At 42.0% G+C, this 17,346-nt stretch overlaps 1 long non-coding RNA gene across 1 annotated transcript; it reads right to left on the reverse strand.

Annotated features, from left to right (window-relative positions):
• Positions 1–224: 224 nt before the first annotated feature.
• On the reverse strand, positions 225–16,750 carry LOC137205737 (uncharacterized). Its single transcript, XR_010934286.1, has 3 exons — positions 16,683–16,750; positions 15,980–16,065; positions 225–304 (listed from the first exon to the last, which is right to left on the reverse strand). It is a non-coding gene; the product is annotated as an uncharacterized lncRNA (long non-coding RNA).
• Between the last annotated feature and the right edge of the window lie 596 nt (positions 16,751–17,346).

Below are 17,346 nucleotides of genomic sequence, written 5' to 3' on the forward strand. Positions count from 1 at the left end.
ACTCTTTATTTCGCTCTTGTACCTTTCACCTCATTTTGGTTTAATTCACATGTGTACATGGCTGTGACCTCTTGTAGAGGAAGCTCCAAAAGCTCCCCATTTTTCAATCCCCTTCTTGCTTAGCATAGGTTCTGGCCCAGAGTTAGATGCTCCATTTCAAAAATTAATAAACAAAACTAAAACAAAGAAGCGTTCCATTATATACCAACCTTGGTCTTTATGCCCTGTCCAAGCCACCTTCTCATAGCAGAATAATTCTATTTTGGCATGGAAGGAGCAACCACTCATGGGTATTTTTCTTCTCCTACAAGGGTGCGGGAGAAAAGAAGAAATAAATAATATACTTCCACAGGCTTCTCATTATTATTTCTGGGAAAACATAATAAAGCTACAGCTGGCAGGCACTTATTTTTTTCTTAGCATTTAATAATAGAATTAATTGCTAAGTGGAAAGCTTGCAAGCCCCTTTCTGTTGTGCATTGCCCTCTGCTATCATTATGAATAGATGTAAAAATCAAAGCTAATTATCATTCAGAATGTTTGAAGAGATAGACTGAACCACACACAAAACTCATTTTACCCCTACCACAGACCCAGGTTACAAAGTTCACACACACACACTGTAGGGCAGAGTATCACATGGGTACCCAAGTATTCCTTGAACTTATGTCCTTTTGCTGTAGCCATTGACTGTAGTCTGGCTGTTTCATGTGGCTCTGATGTATCACATTGTTTCCTAGGAGTTGGATCCATGTCAGCTGGAGGTCAAAGGCTTGGGTTGTCTTGAGAAGCTCTTTATAGACAAGTGTAGTGCTTCTCTGCCTCCAGCATGATGTGAGTGACCCTCTGAGTTACCATTGCCACTTGGCAACATGTAATGTCAAAAGGCAAGAGTGGAGGCTACAAACGTGGGAGAGGGGAGTGGACAGGCAAAAATCTCAATTTAGAGAGGAAAGAGCTGTAAGGGGACAACAAGTCCAGGGAACAAGGGGGTTTAGAAAAGGAAAACCTTTTAATGTTGTAGGACACGCAAACATGACAGAGAAAATAGATCATGATAAGATCATGAGAACACTTTCCCCCCATAGCTCTGGAAGCTCTGGAGAGCCCCAAAAGAAAGCTAGAATCAGTAAAACCTATGAAAAACAGCTTTTGTAGGAATGGAAGGTTAATTTCAAGGTTGTTTTTAAATTTATGTTCAGTTAGAGACATTGAAATATAATTTTCAAAAAGTTAAAGTCATTGTTCTCAAGTAAATAACAAATAAGCACAGATCAAAGATTTTATGAACCCATTAATTAATGGGTGAACCAATTAATTAACACACCAGATTCAAAGAGTATTTAAGAAGGTAAATATAGATACAGGCACAGCTACAGTACAAAAGTGGTTAATGTCCAACAGGGCCACAGAAACTGGGGTTATATGTTCCAGCAGAGAGAAATTACTAACATCTCTAACGGGCATACATTTATAATGCATCTTCACAAGTCTGAAGCTTTTAATTGATGGGAAACAGTGAAACTCCACACATATTTCTAGATGTTTTGGGTGGCCTCTGCCCCCATATGACACTGAGAGGTCATGGTACCCACCTCTTGGCCTCATTTTCAGATTTTGGATCAGTTTTCTGACTAAACTTGGAGTATGCTGCCAACAGTTCATGGGGGCAGGGTTGGGAGGGGTTGGTTTGTGCATGGAGCTGCTGGCCTCTGGAAAGCGATTGCAGGGAGAATGATGTGGTGGGGATATAGCAGTTCTGCTGCATGTGATATTGAGCTTCATCGTAAAAAATCTGTCTTTCATACAGATGACCCATAGGCACATGAAAAGATGCTCAACCTTGCTAATTATTAGAGAAATGCAAATCAAAACTACAATGGGGTACCACTTCACACTGGTCAGAGTGGCCATCATCAAAAAGTCTACAAAGAGCAGGGCTTCCCTGGTGGTGCAGTGGTTAAGAATCCGCCTGCCAATGCAGGGGACACGGGTTCGAACCCTGGTCCGGGAAGATCCCACATACCGCAGAGCAACTAAGCCCGTGCGTCACAACTACTGAGCCTGCACTCTAGAACCCACGAGCTACAACTACTGAGCCCATGAGCCACAACTACTGAAGCCCGCATGCCTAGAGACCGTGCTCTGCAACAAAGAGAAGCCACTGCAATGAGAAGCCCGCACACTGCAATGAAGAGCAGCCCCCACTCGCCACAACTAGAGAAAGCTCACGCACAGCAACGAAGACCCAGCGCAGCCAAAAATAAATAAATTAATTAATTAAAAAAAAAACCCTACAAATAGCAAATGCTAGAGAGGGTGTGGAGAAAAGGGAACCCTCCTACCTGCTGGTGGGAATGTAAATTGGTGCAGCAACCATGGAAAACAGTATGGAGGTTTCTCGAAAAACTAAAAATAAAGTTGCCTTATGATCCAGTAATCACTCTCCCTGGCATGTATCTGGGGAAAACCATAGTTCAAAAAGATACATACACCCCTGGGTTTGTAGCAGAACCAGTTGTAATAGTCAAGACATTGAAGCAACCTAAATGTCCACTGACAGACGAATGGATAAAGAAAATGTGATACACACACACACACACACACACACACACACAATGGAACACTACTTAGCCATATAAAAAGAATGAAATAATGCCATTTGCAGCAACGTGGGTAGACTTGGAGATTACCATACTAAGTGAATTAAGTCAGAAAGAGAAAGACAAATACCATATGATATCACTTACATGTGGAATCTAAAATATGACATAAATAATCTTATCCATGAAACAAAAACAGACTTACAGACACAGAGAACAGACTTGTGGTTGCCCAGTGGGAAGGGGGGTGGAGGAGGGATGGATTAAGAGTTTGGGATTAGCAGATGCAACTGTTACATGCAGGATGGATAAACAGCAAGGTCCTACTGTATAGCACAGGGAACTATATTCAGTAGCCTGTAATTAACCATAATGGAAAAGAATACGAAAAAGTATGTGTGTGTGTGTGTGTGTGTGTGTGTGTGTGTGCATGTCTAACTGAATCACTTTGCTGTACAGCAGAAATTAACACAACTTTGTACATTAACTATACTTCAATAAAATAAAATTTTAAACTGTCTGAAATTTTCAACACATCTCCATGACTTGCTAATGTTTTGTATAGTCGGGTGGGAGGCAATCAAGTCCATCCTCAAGGTGGGCACACCAGGACCAACTGGGGGGCTGCCCATGGGAGGCATCCATGCTCCCTGTCCCACACAATAGAAGGACCAGGAGTTTTACACAGTACATTAGATCATCAGTCCTCATAAAAGGTCCTGGAGGTGGATTTTATTCTCACTGTTTTAGAGATGAAGTAGCTGAGATACAGAGTTCTAGTACCTTGCCATATGCACAGCAAGTGCCAAGCCAAGATTGAAACTGGGTCTACTAACTTCTGTATCTGGTGCTGCATTCCTCCCGTGGACTTTGCAGACAACAAGAGTCGGGGGAATGAGGCCAAATGTTGCCGTTTTTCAGCTTGGAAGTAAAGCAGGCTAATGGCATTTTATGGCACATAGTCCATGAAATAAATGTAGCACCGCAGTAATTTGAAATATCACTCCCTGTATTTTCCCTCAGCCATTTTGTCACAAGCGCTAAGCCCAAAGTCTTGGCTGGTTACCCCAGACAACAAACACCACCCAGAGCCTTCGCTCAGCGTCAAGTTTCATACCAGACTTTTAAAATTTGATGGCGAGACAATAGCATTTCAAGAGAGAAAAGGTTTTGCTAGAAACTCTTAAAAGCGGAATTTTGCTCGGGAGTCAAAGCTGGAAAATGTCCCACGGAGTAACATGCTAGATGAAGGTGAGAGGGGAAGGAGAAAAAAGCTTCTAGGTGTTAGCAGGGCTTCCAGTGACTCCCAGTGTGCTAAGAAGACAGGATGACGAGAAGGGTCTAAAAAAGAAGGTTCCAGAGCATGGCAAACTGGTAACCAGAAGCAATGGAAGGTTTAAAATCACTATCGGTGGGCACGTGCACAGCACAAAAAGGAGCCGGTGGGGGTGTCCCTGGTGGCGCAGTGGTTGACAGTCCGCCTGCCGATGCAGGGGACACAGGTTCGTGCCCCTGTCCACGAAGATCCCACATGCCGCGGAGCGGCTGGGCCCGAGAGCCATGGCCGCTGAGCCTGCGCGTCCGGAGCCTGTGCTCCGCAACGGGAGAGGCCACAACAGTGAGAGGCCCGCGTACCGCAAAAAAAAAAAAAAAAAAAAAAAAAGGAGCCAGTGGGACCAGCCTTACACATTAGTCTCTTGACCATCTTAATCTCCCACTGTCTTCCCTTTTCTCACAGCTTTGTAGGAGTCTCTCTATGTGATGGATGTGAGTCCTTTCATAATTAGATATGTTCAATGCTCAGCAAAATCTCTGGATTTGTGGCTCACTTTCTAACTCTTTATGGTCTCTTTTGATTAACATCAAATTTTAATTTTAATGTAGACCACTTCATCCTTCTCTTTTAAGGTCAGTGCTTATTCCGTTCTACTTAAGAGAATACTCACTATATGTAAAAGTATAGCTGATTCAATTTGCTGTACAGTAGAACCTAACACAACATCATAAAGCAACTAAACTCCAATAAAATTTTTTTAAAAAATAAAATAAAGCTAACAAACGAGGGAAAAAAAGAGAGACTACTCACTACCCAAGGCCAGGAATATGCTACACTAGGTCGTCTTCTAGAAGCTTTTCTGCTTTTTACTGTTGAGTCTATTTATTTTATGTATGGTATGAGATAAAATCATATTTCATTTATTGTTAGAAATGGCCCCAGCACTGTTTATTGAAATGACCTTTCTTTTCCCTCTGCTCTGTAGTTTTACCTCTAACATAAATCAAGCATCCGTGTATGTATAGGTTGTCTCTGGGTGTGCTTTTCTAGTCCATTGGTCCTTGTGCCAATGCCACCCTGGTTTAATTACTGTACATGTATAATACATTGTGACAATCTTTAGAGTAAATCTTTCCACTTTGGTCTTCAAAAGTGCCTGGGATAGTCTTGGCCTATTGCATTGTCATGCATGTTTTAGAATCAGCTTTTTCAGTTCCACAATAAATCCTGTTTGAATTTTGGTTGAAATTGCACTGAATTTTCAGATCTTTGGAGGAAAACTGTCATCTTTAAAATGTTGAGTCTGCCAGTCTATAAACATGGTATATCTCCCGATTAGAATCTCTTTTTTTTTTATTGTATCTTTATTTACTTAATATGTTTCATATTATTTCATGTTTATCATTTTCTTTACTGTATCTTGGTTTTTAAATGTTTCTTTTGATTTTTTTGGTGCTTTCATACATTCTATTACATTTTTAAGTATTAATTTTTTTATTTTATTGTTAATTGTACCTTTTCTTTAAAATTTGTATTTTTACTTTCTGATTGCAAATACATAGAAATAAAATTGATTTTATGTTTTCACTTTATATTAATACCTCATTAGGCTTACTTCCTTCTAATATTTTATCTGTAGACTCTTCCATATTTCCTATGTAAGTAATCATTTTGCCTCTGTAAACCTGTGTTTAATGTGTTTCTTTCCTAAATAGTATAACTTTATTTTCTTTCCCTTCCTTTCACCTAGAAAAGGACCTCCAGTAACAAGTTGAATAAAAGATGCCATCCTTATCTTCCTTCAGGCTTTCAACCAATAACTAAATAAGCACAATATTTATTCACTATTAATGTTTCCCTCATAACCCATTATCAGGGTTTCTCCTTGGTTGCTCAAATATGTTTTTGTCTCATTTGGTTTTTTTCCTTACTTTCTTCCTCCCTCCTCCCTCACCTTCTCCCTTTCTTTTCTTTACTTTCCTTCTCTCTTCCTTCCTTCCTTCTTTCCTTTCTTTCTTCCTTCCTTCCTTCCTTCCTCCCTTTGTTTGTCTTTCTTTCTTTTCTTTCTTTCTTTCTTTCTTTCTTCTTTCTCTCTCTCTCTCTCTCTCTCTCCCTTTCTTTCTCTCTCTCTCTCTCTCTCTCTCCCTTTCTTTCTTTCTCTCTCTCTCTCTCTCTCTCTCTCTCTCTTTCTTTCTTTCTTCTTTCTCTTAGGTTGCTAAATTTTATAAATTTTTTTCTGCATCTCTGGAGATGACTGATTTTTCTCATTGATTATCTTATTATGATGAATTATAATAATTGATTCCCATATATTAAACCAATCTTGTATTCTGAATAAAGCTAGCTTGATAGTCATGTAGTATCATTGTTATACTTCACTGTATTCATTTCATATTATTTATTTATGATTTTTGCATATTTATTCTATAGTGCAATTGGTCTATAATATTTTTTCTATCCTTGTCAAGTTTGGGAGCTAAGGTTATATGAGCCTCGTAAAATGAGTTACAGGAGTGCTCCCACTTTTTCTATTCTTTTTTCAAAATTTTTAAGGGTTTTACTCCATATATAGTTATTATTAAATATTAGCTATAGTCTCTGTGTTGTATAATATATCCTTGCTGCTTATCTATTTTATACATAGTAGTTTGTATCTTTTAACCCCCCCACCCCTAGTTTGTCTTCAATTTTACCTTGGCCCAGCAATTTTTACTTTCTTATAAGTTTTCTAGTGACACCAAGCAGCCTTGTGTTGTTTAATATTATATCCAGCTTTTCTAGTTTTTCACAGAGAGTAGGTCAGTTTGAATTACCAAATCTTCCATTACTAGAAAGAAAAGTCAAAAAGTGTCTTTATTGGTGAAATATGTGGTGTTCAAGATAATGAATTGTCTAGGACAACCTCCCTCCTTATATGAACTCAGTTTAAGGAGCTAAGGAGCCCTCTGGTCTTCATCACTAGGGATGGCTCCTCAGCTTAATTCCTAAGTATAAGTGTGCAATTATTAGTTAAAAGGGCTCTTAGTAACTTGGGTTCATCTGGTAGTCAGGCCATTCCTATTGTTAGAATATTGTTGCTTTGTACTGTATAAACTTTTAATGCAAGGTACTAGTAGAGTGCAAAGTAGAGAGCTGGGACTCCATCGAGTTTGGAGCATAGGCAATAATGCTGCTCTGTGCTTGCATAATAAATGTCCACACACGTGGCAGAATTTGGTGTAGTGATATACTTCCCTTATAACTGATAGGGAGTTTATAGAAGCATAGAAAACTCTCACCTGTCTGCCTATATTACTAGAAAGGACCTCATATGCGTGTGTGACCAAATAGGTAAGCCTGCAACATGGTTAAAGGGAACTTGGAGTAGTTTATAAGCAATAACCAAAGACTATCTAGAAAGAGTAAGATAAAATCTAAAACATGAAAGCTTCTTTTCCATAGGTCATATTTGAATAAGAGCCATGTAGGAAGTACAGGCTGGAATCAGGAGGCCTGTGAGAGACAGGGGGACCCAGCCAGGGTCAGAAGAGAGACAGCCTCTTAGTCAGGGATAAGCATTCCCTTCAACATTCAGGAAGATGTTATGGAATCTATAAAAATGAAGCAAGGCACCGAAGGAAGAGACCAAACTGAGATGAAAAGACAAAGACATATTAAAATGGAAATGGTCGGCAGAATTCTAAGATGACATCTGGTGCAACCCTCCCTTTGAGTGTAGGGAGGGTGTAAGTACAATCGGATGCTACCACAACGATTAGACTATAGCACATGTCAAAGGTGAAGGAACTTTGCAGATATAAATAAGTTTCCAAATCAGCTGATTTTGAGTTAATCAAAAGGGAGGTTATCTGGGTGGAGGTTATCTGAATTAATCAGACGAAGACCTCTAAAAGAGGGCTATGACCTTCCTGGAGAGTTCCTCCCACTGGCCTTAAAGAAGCAAGTTCTGTAGTTGTAAGGAAATGTGTTCTGACAAAAGCCATGTGAACCTGGAGAGGACCTCAGTCTCAGATGAGTCCCTTACCTGGCTGACCCCTGACTGCAACCTCTTAAGACCCTGGGTGAAGCCAGGCAGAGACTCTTGGCCTGCAGGGGCTGTGAGATGGTAAATGGTGCTTGTTTTAAGCCACTGTCTGTGTGATAATGTCTTACACCACAATAGAAAACCAACACAAGGAAGTGCAAAAGCAACAGTAGTAATTAGAAACATAGAAAATAAATCGCTCAGAAATTATTTTTGGCAAACATAATCTAAAGACATATCCTAGCCAACTAAAAGATGAATAGAAATAAATAATTCAAAAATGGGGAAATTAAAACATTAATAACAAAAGGACAAACAGAAGTCTTGATCATTTAGATGTTTTAAAATATGGAAATAGCCCCTGAAACAACTCCTGATTCGAAGAGGAAATTAAAAAAATAATTACAGACTAATTTAAAAATTATAGTGTTGAGGGTATTATGTATGAGTAATTGAGACGTATACATATTTTATGCCATGTTAAATTTATAGCCCTAAGTATTTTTATTAAGCCATAATGATAATAAATAAAACATTTAACCCACATGATTAGTAAGAGAACAATATCAACTTTATGAAAAGAAAGTGGAAAAGTGCATTTAAGACAAAAGCAGACAGTAATAAATTAGAAAAAAAGAAACATGAAGTATATAAATAACGAGTTGTTTCTTTAAAGAAAATTATAAAAGGTATAAAACACTGGCTGATCTAATTAAGCAAAACAAGTAGAAAGAAAACATAAATAAATCCAATTAGGCATAAGAGTAGAAGGATAGATGCCAAAAAAGAAAATCAGAAGAAAATTATACCTCTCATTTACTGTCTACACTCCTCCCTCAATAACAAAGGGCCACTGGGATTGGAATTCACTCTTTCTCTTCCTGTGTAAAATTAGGCAAGTCTCTCACCTTTCTAGGCCTCCCATAAGATGTGAATAATCTCAAATATCTGACAATTTAATAGAGTTAACCCTTGCAGGCACTGCCTCTGGGTGTGATCAGGATAATCAAAGCTCACTTATCAAAGCACTTGAGATTTCTTGGTTGGCTGAGAACTAAGCAGAGCCTTTTTGCTCCACCTCTGCTAATCAAAATCTTCCAAAACATAGAAGAGGAACAAATATTTCTAACTGTGCGCTTGATAGATTGAAATCACACACCTAGAGAAAATGATCCCACATATGGGAAAAAGATTGCAACAAACCAATGGGGAGAGGCTGATGATGAAGAGTAGATCCTTCGGGTAGGCTGCCGGGCTCTTTGTAAAGTGGCCTTTGCTCTTGGTCCCACCCTATCCCTCCATCACCTGTCACCTGGCCTGCTTCCCATATTAAACTAGTGTCGGAGCTCCAAGAGGACTGGGCTTCCTCTGGCTTCATCTGAGGCACCCTCTTCCAAATCTTCCTCCTACCTCCTGTCCTCAGATCTCAAGTTAGACTTTAGCCCCTGCGAGAGAACTCCTTGTTGTTGCAGAAATCTAAAAATGCCCCTTTCCAGGACAGTAATAAAGGCGCAGACATAGAGAGTGGACTTGAGGATACGGGGAGGGGGAAGGGTAAGCTGGGATGAAGTAAGAGAGTGGCATGGGCATATACACACTACCAAATATAAAATAGATAGCTAGTGGGAAGCAGCCGCATAGCACAGGGAGATCAGCTCGTGCTTTGTGACCACCTAGAGGGGTGGGATTGGAGGGTGGGAGGGAGATGCAAGAGGGAGGGGATATGGGGATGTATGTATATGCATAGCTGATTCACTTTGTTATAAAGCAGAAACTAGCACACCATTGTAAAGCAATTATACTCCAATAAAGGTGTTAAAACAAACAAACAAACAAACAAATAAATAAATAAAAATGCCCCTTTCCCCCAAGATATCTGTGCCCTTGTCATTCATTCAGATGCTACTCTATGTACTGTTGTGAAGGGAATTGGTGTAATTTGTGTTACAGATTTCAGGTAGGGGGTTAGCCTGGATGTTTTAGGTGGGCCCACTTGTGCTTTATAAGCAGAGAAATTTCTCTGGCTGGAGTCGGATGTGGTGGATGAGGAAATTAGGAAAGATGAGGCCAGAGGGGAGGTCAAAGAGATTCAAAGTGTGAGGACTTGCCCTGCTGTCTCAGGCTTTAAAGATGGAGAGAGGGGGCAACGAGCTGAGGATCGTGGGTGGCTTCTGGAACCTGAGAACAGTCCTCGCTGAGAGCCAGCCAGGAAGCCAGAACCTCCGTCCTGCTGGCAACCTTAATGAACACGGAAGCATGTTCTTCTTCTCCAGGCCTCCTAAAGGGATGTGGCCCCATGACGCCTTGCTTTCAGCCTGCGAGGTTCTAAGCTGAGCCACCCTGGATTTCCAACCTACAGAAATGTGAGAATGCATGTGTGTTGTCTAAGCTGCTAAATCTGTGATAATAGAAAATGAGCACACTCCCTAACCCCTCAAGGTAGATTAGGTACAAGTGTGACATCCAAAATCTTTTACAGACACTTAGGCACAGGAGCCCAATAATCAGAAAAGACCATGGCCTTGGTGCTGGTGCGGGGTCCCAAGGGCCCGCCGCTAGGAATGTAACTTTAGTTGTTGGATTTGGGGTCCCCAGGGAGGCTGAGGAGAAAAGGAAGGTGTGGCTGGAGGCGTAGGGTGGGCAGAAGTGGTTACTGTCAACCTGTATAAAGCATCTCGATACACTGGCAGCCAGCGTGTCCTGACTGGATCCCCGTCATGGTTAGGTGCTCCTCCATGATCTCCCAAAGCACCCCATGTTTATATATCTATCATTAGGTGCATCACAGTGCATTATTATGGCCCATATAATGCCTGGTGCTCCAGCAGAGTGAAGTACTTTAGAGGCAAGAATTGTGTCCTCTGTAATACAGATGGCCAGTGGGGAGAATGAGGTCTGCCTGCCTGCATCACGCCTGGAGAATTGCAGGCGTGAGTGGGGCAGAGCCTACAGGCATGCTAGGACAGGACGTCTGGGAGCAGTGGGTGGCCTGTCCTCACAATCCTGATATGGCAGGAGGCGTGTATCACCACTGGGAAACAGAGACTGCCCACCGGTGACCAGCTGGAACCAGCTCGATTCACGGACCCAATCCCCAGCTGGAGGGCAGCTCCCAGCCTCCTGTGGGCTTCAGGGGAGAAGGTACAGATCAGCCCAGGCTGCCAGTACTCCCGGGGGGATCTGGCAGTTCTAAAGAGCCCACAGCACACCCACGAAGGAGCAGCAGTTAGATAGCTGCTGAGCAGAGGACCCAGGGCCACCAGGGATGGCAAGAGAGAAGCAGGAAGATGTCAGTGTGAAGGTTTGGTGTAGAAACCCTGGTCTTTTAAAATAGCTGACTCTGACTCTTAATTACCTAAAACCATCATGTAGAACTGTGACCCGGCAGAGGCTGCTTGAGTGAGGAAAGAAATCAAGCTTTTTATACTTGTTCCCTCATTGAGTTTAAATAACTGGATACACATTCACCCACAAAATAAACAATTATTGAGAAACTGTTATGGAGAAGTTAGGTCCTGTGGATAAAATGATTGAGATGGTCTCTAACTTGAGGTTCTCAATCTAACGGTGTATGAGGAGGGTGTAAAAAGTGAATACAGCACAGTAGGAGAAGGGCTATAGTAAAGGAACAGGCTGCAGGTGCACCCAGTTACCCCTGAGAAAGGTGAAGGGACTTCTCTAGGGAGTCTCGATCATGGACCTCAGCCCTGCACGGCCATCCTGTGGCAGTCCACCAACACACCGTGGCGTGAGACACACTTTGGAGCTGAGTAGTGGGTGCTTTTGAAAGGATGGAGAGAGGGGGAAGGAGACAGGCTTAGAGGCCAGTGGATGTGGAAAAGGATGGAGTGCAGGAACCAAAAGATGAGAATTCATTTCGATAGAACTGCTTCTTGGGAATATTGTTCTTGTGCATATCAAACTAAGTCTCATAAGGCAGCATGGATCGCAGTGGGGACACATGCAGTTTAATTTGCTTAATCACATCTGCTGTGTACTATCCTGTAGTCGGTTAGTGTTTTAGTTCATGGTCACTTTTTCTGGTCTGGGCCCTCTGGTTGTTTCACAGTGAGGCCTGGCTCGAGGCGGCATGCAGAGACTGGCATTGGACTCTCCTGCATGAGCACGGGGAGTGAGCCTCACGTGGAACAACTTTATGATGAGTGTCCTGGCCTACAGGCTGGGCTTACGGAGGTTGAAGAAGAGTCATCACTATTGTTGATTTAGGGCCTGGGGAAGATGAAAAAAGGAAAGGTGAGTGAGAGTCGGGGAAGAGGGTGATAGACAGCTTCTCAGACTCTGCAGCACAGACTGCTCCATTCATCACATGTTCAGTGGAAGCCCGGGAATGCTTTCAACAACCAGGGACATCTTATCTGCAGCCAGGATGCGAAATTTCACTTATAACAAAGCTCCGCGTAGCAAGTGCTCTTATCTCTGAGTCCAGAATGAGGGTATTAGTAACAGTACCGGCTTCTTTTTCAAGCCCCATTAATGCCAGGTAATAGGTTTCCCCAATGGTCTTAGCATTTGCTCAGCTGCAGAGAGCTACTGAAAAAGACAATTTATTTGGAAACAAGGTAGACTTACACTGAGAAGGATTACCTAATCACTGAGGTTGCTATTGATTCAGGTATTTCAGAAAAGTTGTCTCTAAGGAGTTTCTGGGGAGTGAGTCAGATTTTTCCTATGGACTTTCATTATGAGGGTGAGGGTGGTGTACTTTTGGACAAGGCTTCAGACAGTCTCGCAGGAAACCTGTATGTGTTTCTGTGACTGTAGTTGTCTTTATGATTTCGTAATGCTTTACTGCAGCAGTTTGAAACTTTGGGGTTATGTGAATCAGTTTCTAGGGTTCTCTGAAATCCATGAAGCTATATCCAAGACTTCTGTGCATTTTTGTGGGGGGCAGAAGGGCGTGACTTTAACTAATAGCACAAATAAATACACAGATCATTTCCACACACACTATTAGAGAAGAGGTCTGATGAGGGATGTGTGAAAGCCATGCTTGTTAAGAGGTTGGAGCAAACAGCAAGTACAAAAGCCTTGAGTTGGGGTGCTCCTGAGATGTGCAAGATAGCCAGAAGGCCAGTGTGGCTGGACTAGAGTGCGGAGAAGAATTGTCAGAGATGAGGTCAGAGAGACCTCCCATGGGTGGAGCAGGGGCATGTCTGAAAGAGCCCGTGGCCATTCTAAGGACTGTCTCTGGCACTTGAGAGGGACGGGAAGCCAAGGGAAGCTGTTGAATCTGCAAGTCCTTGGTTGGGTGAACGGAATCAATGGGGGGAAGGACTGCAGTGGAGAGACTGATCAGGAGGCCATTGCCAGGATTCAGGTGATGGGGACTTAGATCCAAGTAGGAGCAGTAGAGCTGATAAATGTAGTCATATTCTGGATAAGTTTCATAGAGCTACAGGGATTCTGGATGGTTAGGTTATGAGTGTCATAGAAAGAAGGGCACCAAGGATGACTCATTTTCAAGGCAAAACCACCGAATCCCCTTTTACTTAAAAATCCTGGAGCCTCAGCTGCCTTCGTGTGGGCACCATGTGCTCCTTGCTCCAGGTAGAGGAAGGGCTTAGTGTCCTGGCAATCGCCCTCTGCAGTGGTCACTCAGGAGGAATTCCACACCCTTGGTCTGTCCTGAGAACCTCTCCAGATCACGAACAGACTCTATGAGAGCAGTGAGCGCCCATGCCACTCTTTGCTAAAGGCAGGGCCAGGAGGAGGTGAAGATGGAGGAGAGGAATGTAACTTCATTTTTTTCCAAATTGAAAATTATCCTTTTTTAAACATCATTTACAGAACGCTTCTACTTTCCCCACAGCTGATCACATACCAAAACTTATGGAGTCTATCTGGACTCTATCTTGGGAACTGACCTATTTTCCATTCTTGTGCTATTATCACTCTCTTTTAAATATTATGGAAAAATATTTCAACTTGATTTTGTTGAAGTATGTTTTGGAATTGACAAAAATAATTATATTCAGTTTTGTTTTCTCCATGCAATGTATATAAAAAAGTTTACTCTCTCACTGCCAGAATTCTTTCTAATAAGTCAGTGAATTTTGTGAAAATGAAATCTTTAAAAGAAATGATTGACATTTGGGCTCAGCCTGTTTATTCCCATATTCAAAGGCAGGATAACAAATGGTGTGCAAGCAAATCTTTCCAAACCTGCCTCAGACACAGGGCACCTGGAGTCTTTAAAGGTGCCCTGGATGCATGACCAAGACATTAACTCCACAGGAAGTCTTGGGGTCACAAAATTATATGTGATTTCCTCAACGGACAAAATCTGAAATCTCCTCCCTGACCATTTAAGTTTTATTGATGATTGTCTAACAATCCAAACCAACTGCCTTAGGTATAGCACTTTTCTTGAACTTGAAGGTGATTTGAAGAGCCAAGTGTGTATGTGTGTGTGTGTGTGCATGTGTGTGCACATATATGAATTTTGACTGAATCTGTAAAAATGTCCTATGTTCTTAGATCAACACCACTTGAAGTTTAGTGTATTACTGTTTTGGTGGACAAAGGGAAAACATGAGGGACACTTACCAGCATGTGCCTGTCCTCTCTTTAAAGGCTCTAAACCCATGGCTTAGGCTAATGGTGTTGGACAGAGGACTAAGTTTATGAGTAAGATGACTGTGTTTTCCCACCTGCTCAGGAGTGTTACTGTTTTTACCTGTTGTCCTAGTATAGTGATTTATAGAGCCTCTTGTTCTTCAGAGCCCGTTTTCAGATAATAAATAATGTGGTCACCCCAAGCATGAGGTCAGTAAGCATGTTGGTGCCCACTCGGGCCTGTGAGAGAGTGGGGCTTTGCTCTTAGGTTCAGAGGTATTTGAGGATTTACAGGTGAAGCTGGACACATGCTCAGGGAAAATGCAGATATGAGGATGCAAGCCCATCATCCTTGCTAAGGAGGGATGTGCATTTCCAAAAGAGATGTCTGAGAAGGGTAGGATTGTTGGATTGGAGACATTTGCCTTCAGGGAACCCCACATTTGCATGGGTTTTGCAGAGTGTCATGGGTGTGGTTTCAGAATAGAGGCTATGGAGCTTTGCTGTGACAGGCAGCTGCGGTGAAACGGGAAAACACTGAACTTGGATTTTAGGACAGTTACCTATGAGCCACGTGACCTCAGGGGTGTCATGAAGCCTTTTTGAGGCTTTTTAAAATGGGAAGAATGACGCTCACCTCATAGGATTGTTGTGGGAATTTAAAAATAGAAATGTGTGGAGGTATACTTAGAATACACCTACTGAAATTACATGTGAGGGAAAGAGAATGAAATATCTATAGGCTAAGGACGAGTGTAATGACCTAAAGCTTCAGAACATGTCGCAGAAATTAGTAGAAGGCTCTCTAGCAATTTTAATGTTGCTTCCGTTAAGTGTGGTCTGTGTGTGTGTGTGTGTGTGTGCGTGTGTGCACATGTGCAAAGAGAGAGAGAGAGACCTTTGTTACTGTGTCTATTTGCTTTGAAGGGAATGGATTGGAAGACCCAAGTTTGACCTTTATTTTTTTTTGTTTCTGAAAACACATGCTTTCCTCTAATTCAATCCCTACTGTCCTGGTTTAACAAACTGAACAAGCCTTGCACAGAACCTTATTGTTGGGTGCCTGGAGAAAGCTGGAAGCTGGAGGCACAGAACACTCCCCACACAGGGAGGTCGGCACACAGTACAAGCCCTTGTCCTAGAGGGTGACTCAGAGGAACCTCCTGCAGGATAATAACAGAAGTGCCACTTGTGGCTCAAAGAAGACCATTGTAATTAAAAAGAAAAAAGTATTATATGTATAATCAAGGCTAGGGTCTATCCACAATTCCTTGTCTGCCAGCAAATTGTCTGCTCAATAGGCACAGTGAACAGCAATTATCTTCTCCAAGCTATGAAACCCCAGTGGCGATTGACAGTGACAGTGGCATCCTACGGGCTCACAGTTTGAAGGAGCCTGTTATTAGCAATCACATCAGGCCACTCCCTGAGTCAGGCTGAGGTTACATAGGTGTCAGGCTTCCTCCTGTGTCCTTCCACACCAATGATGAGTGTACTCACAAAGGGCACAGCTTGGTGAGGAGATGAGGACACGGGTCTCTAGCCTCAGTGCTGCTGGACCATCCACTGGTACATTTGATCTGGCACTGAAAAAGGGCAAGTTTTGTGATTAGATGAGGCTTCAACCCCAAACACCTAATGAGTTACAGTGGCACAAAGAGGTTTCTTTTGTTTCAGTCGATGTAAGGTTGAGGGAGATTCTTTGTTCTTTCCCTAATTCCCTTCCCAACATTGGATTTGATTTCTCACCTCTCCATGATGGAAGGAGGCCAATTTAAGGGAGAGTAAGACAGCCAGCAGGAAGCAAGAGTCTTTCCTCCAATAATGGCATTTTTAAAGCCTTCATGCTACTGTTGTTCACCTAGAAATAGGGCTCAGTGAATGTTCTCAAACTTGATAATTTTATATCTTCTCTCTTCCTCCCTGATGGTGGAGTCAGAGAACAGCCCCAGAGAAGAGCTCTCTTCCTTTCAGATCAGAGCTTCCCAGCCTGATTCTCTACGGTGGATACAGGTTTGCTAAGATATTGATCCCTCTTTACATTCAAGATAGGAAAGCCTGGGCCTTACTCTTTTTTTAAAGTATATTTTACAAATATTACTATTCTTTATATATTTCATAACATGAAAACTTGGGGAAGCAGGGTTCTAGCAAACATTCTCCAGCATTTTCATTCTTTCCTTTGTTGTGCTGCTCATCTTACCTGCCAGATGCTGTATCAGCCAGGCTGCTATTCTCCTCATTTAGGTCAGAAGGGCTCTGGGATATAAGAAAACCCTACAGTCACCTCCATGGAAACATTCTTCAATCACACTCTGCTTTTATTAATTATTAATTTTGTACTCAGAAGCCTGGGCATTGTCGACCAGGACGTTGGGAATGAATAGCCCTTTGATATTAGTGCCACATACTTGTGAAATAGGTCAGGATCAAACATTGCTGAAGTTTGCCCACAAAGCCCGCTCTGAATTAAGCTGACCAACTGTTTCTATTTCCTTTCTCAACTTAAGCTCAGCTGCACTGTCCATCCAAGTTCACAAGTAGAAATATATAAGGTAGACCAGATCTGGGTGACAATGACGCTCAAATAAAATGTCAGCCCTGAAATTTGATGCCAAACTATGTAATGTAAAAAGTGTGCTCTTCACCAGTAGTGCATCTCAAAAATGAAATCTTCTCCCACCTCTTCCACAGAGAAATTAGAGACTAAATGGACTGATTTCATTTTCCCCACCATCACAGTGACGTTGGACCCAAGAGATACACTGAACTATCTTGTCTCCCGTGTGAAACTAACTTTACTCCTATTATATACCAGGAAGTGTTGTCTGTCATTTAATTCTTGTAGCATTCTCTCCATTTTATAG

Source organism: Pseudorca crassidens, chromosome 14, assembly GCF_039906515.1.
Source record: "Pseudorca crassidens isolate mPseCra1 chromosome 14, mPseCra1.hap1, whole genome shotgun sequence".
NCBI lineage: Eukaryota > Metazoa > Chordata > Mammalia > Artiodactyla > Delphinidae > Pseudorca > Pseudorca crassidens.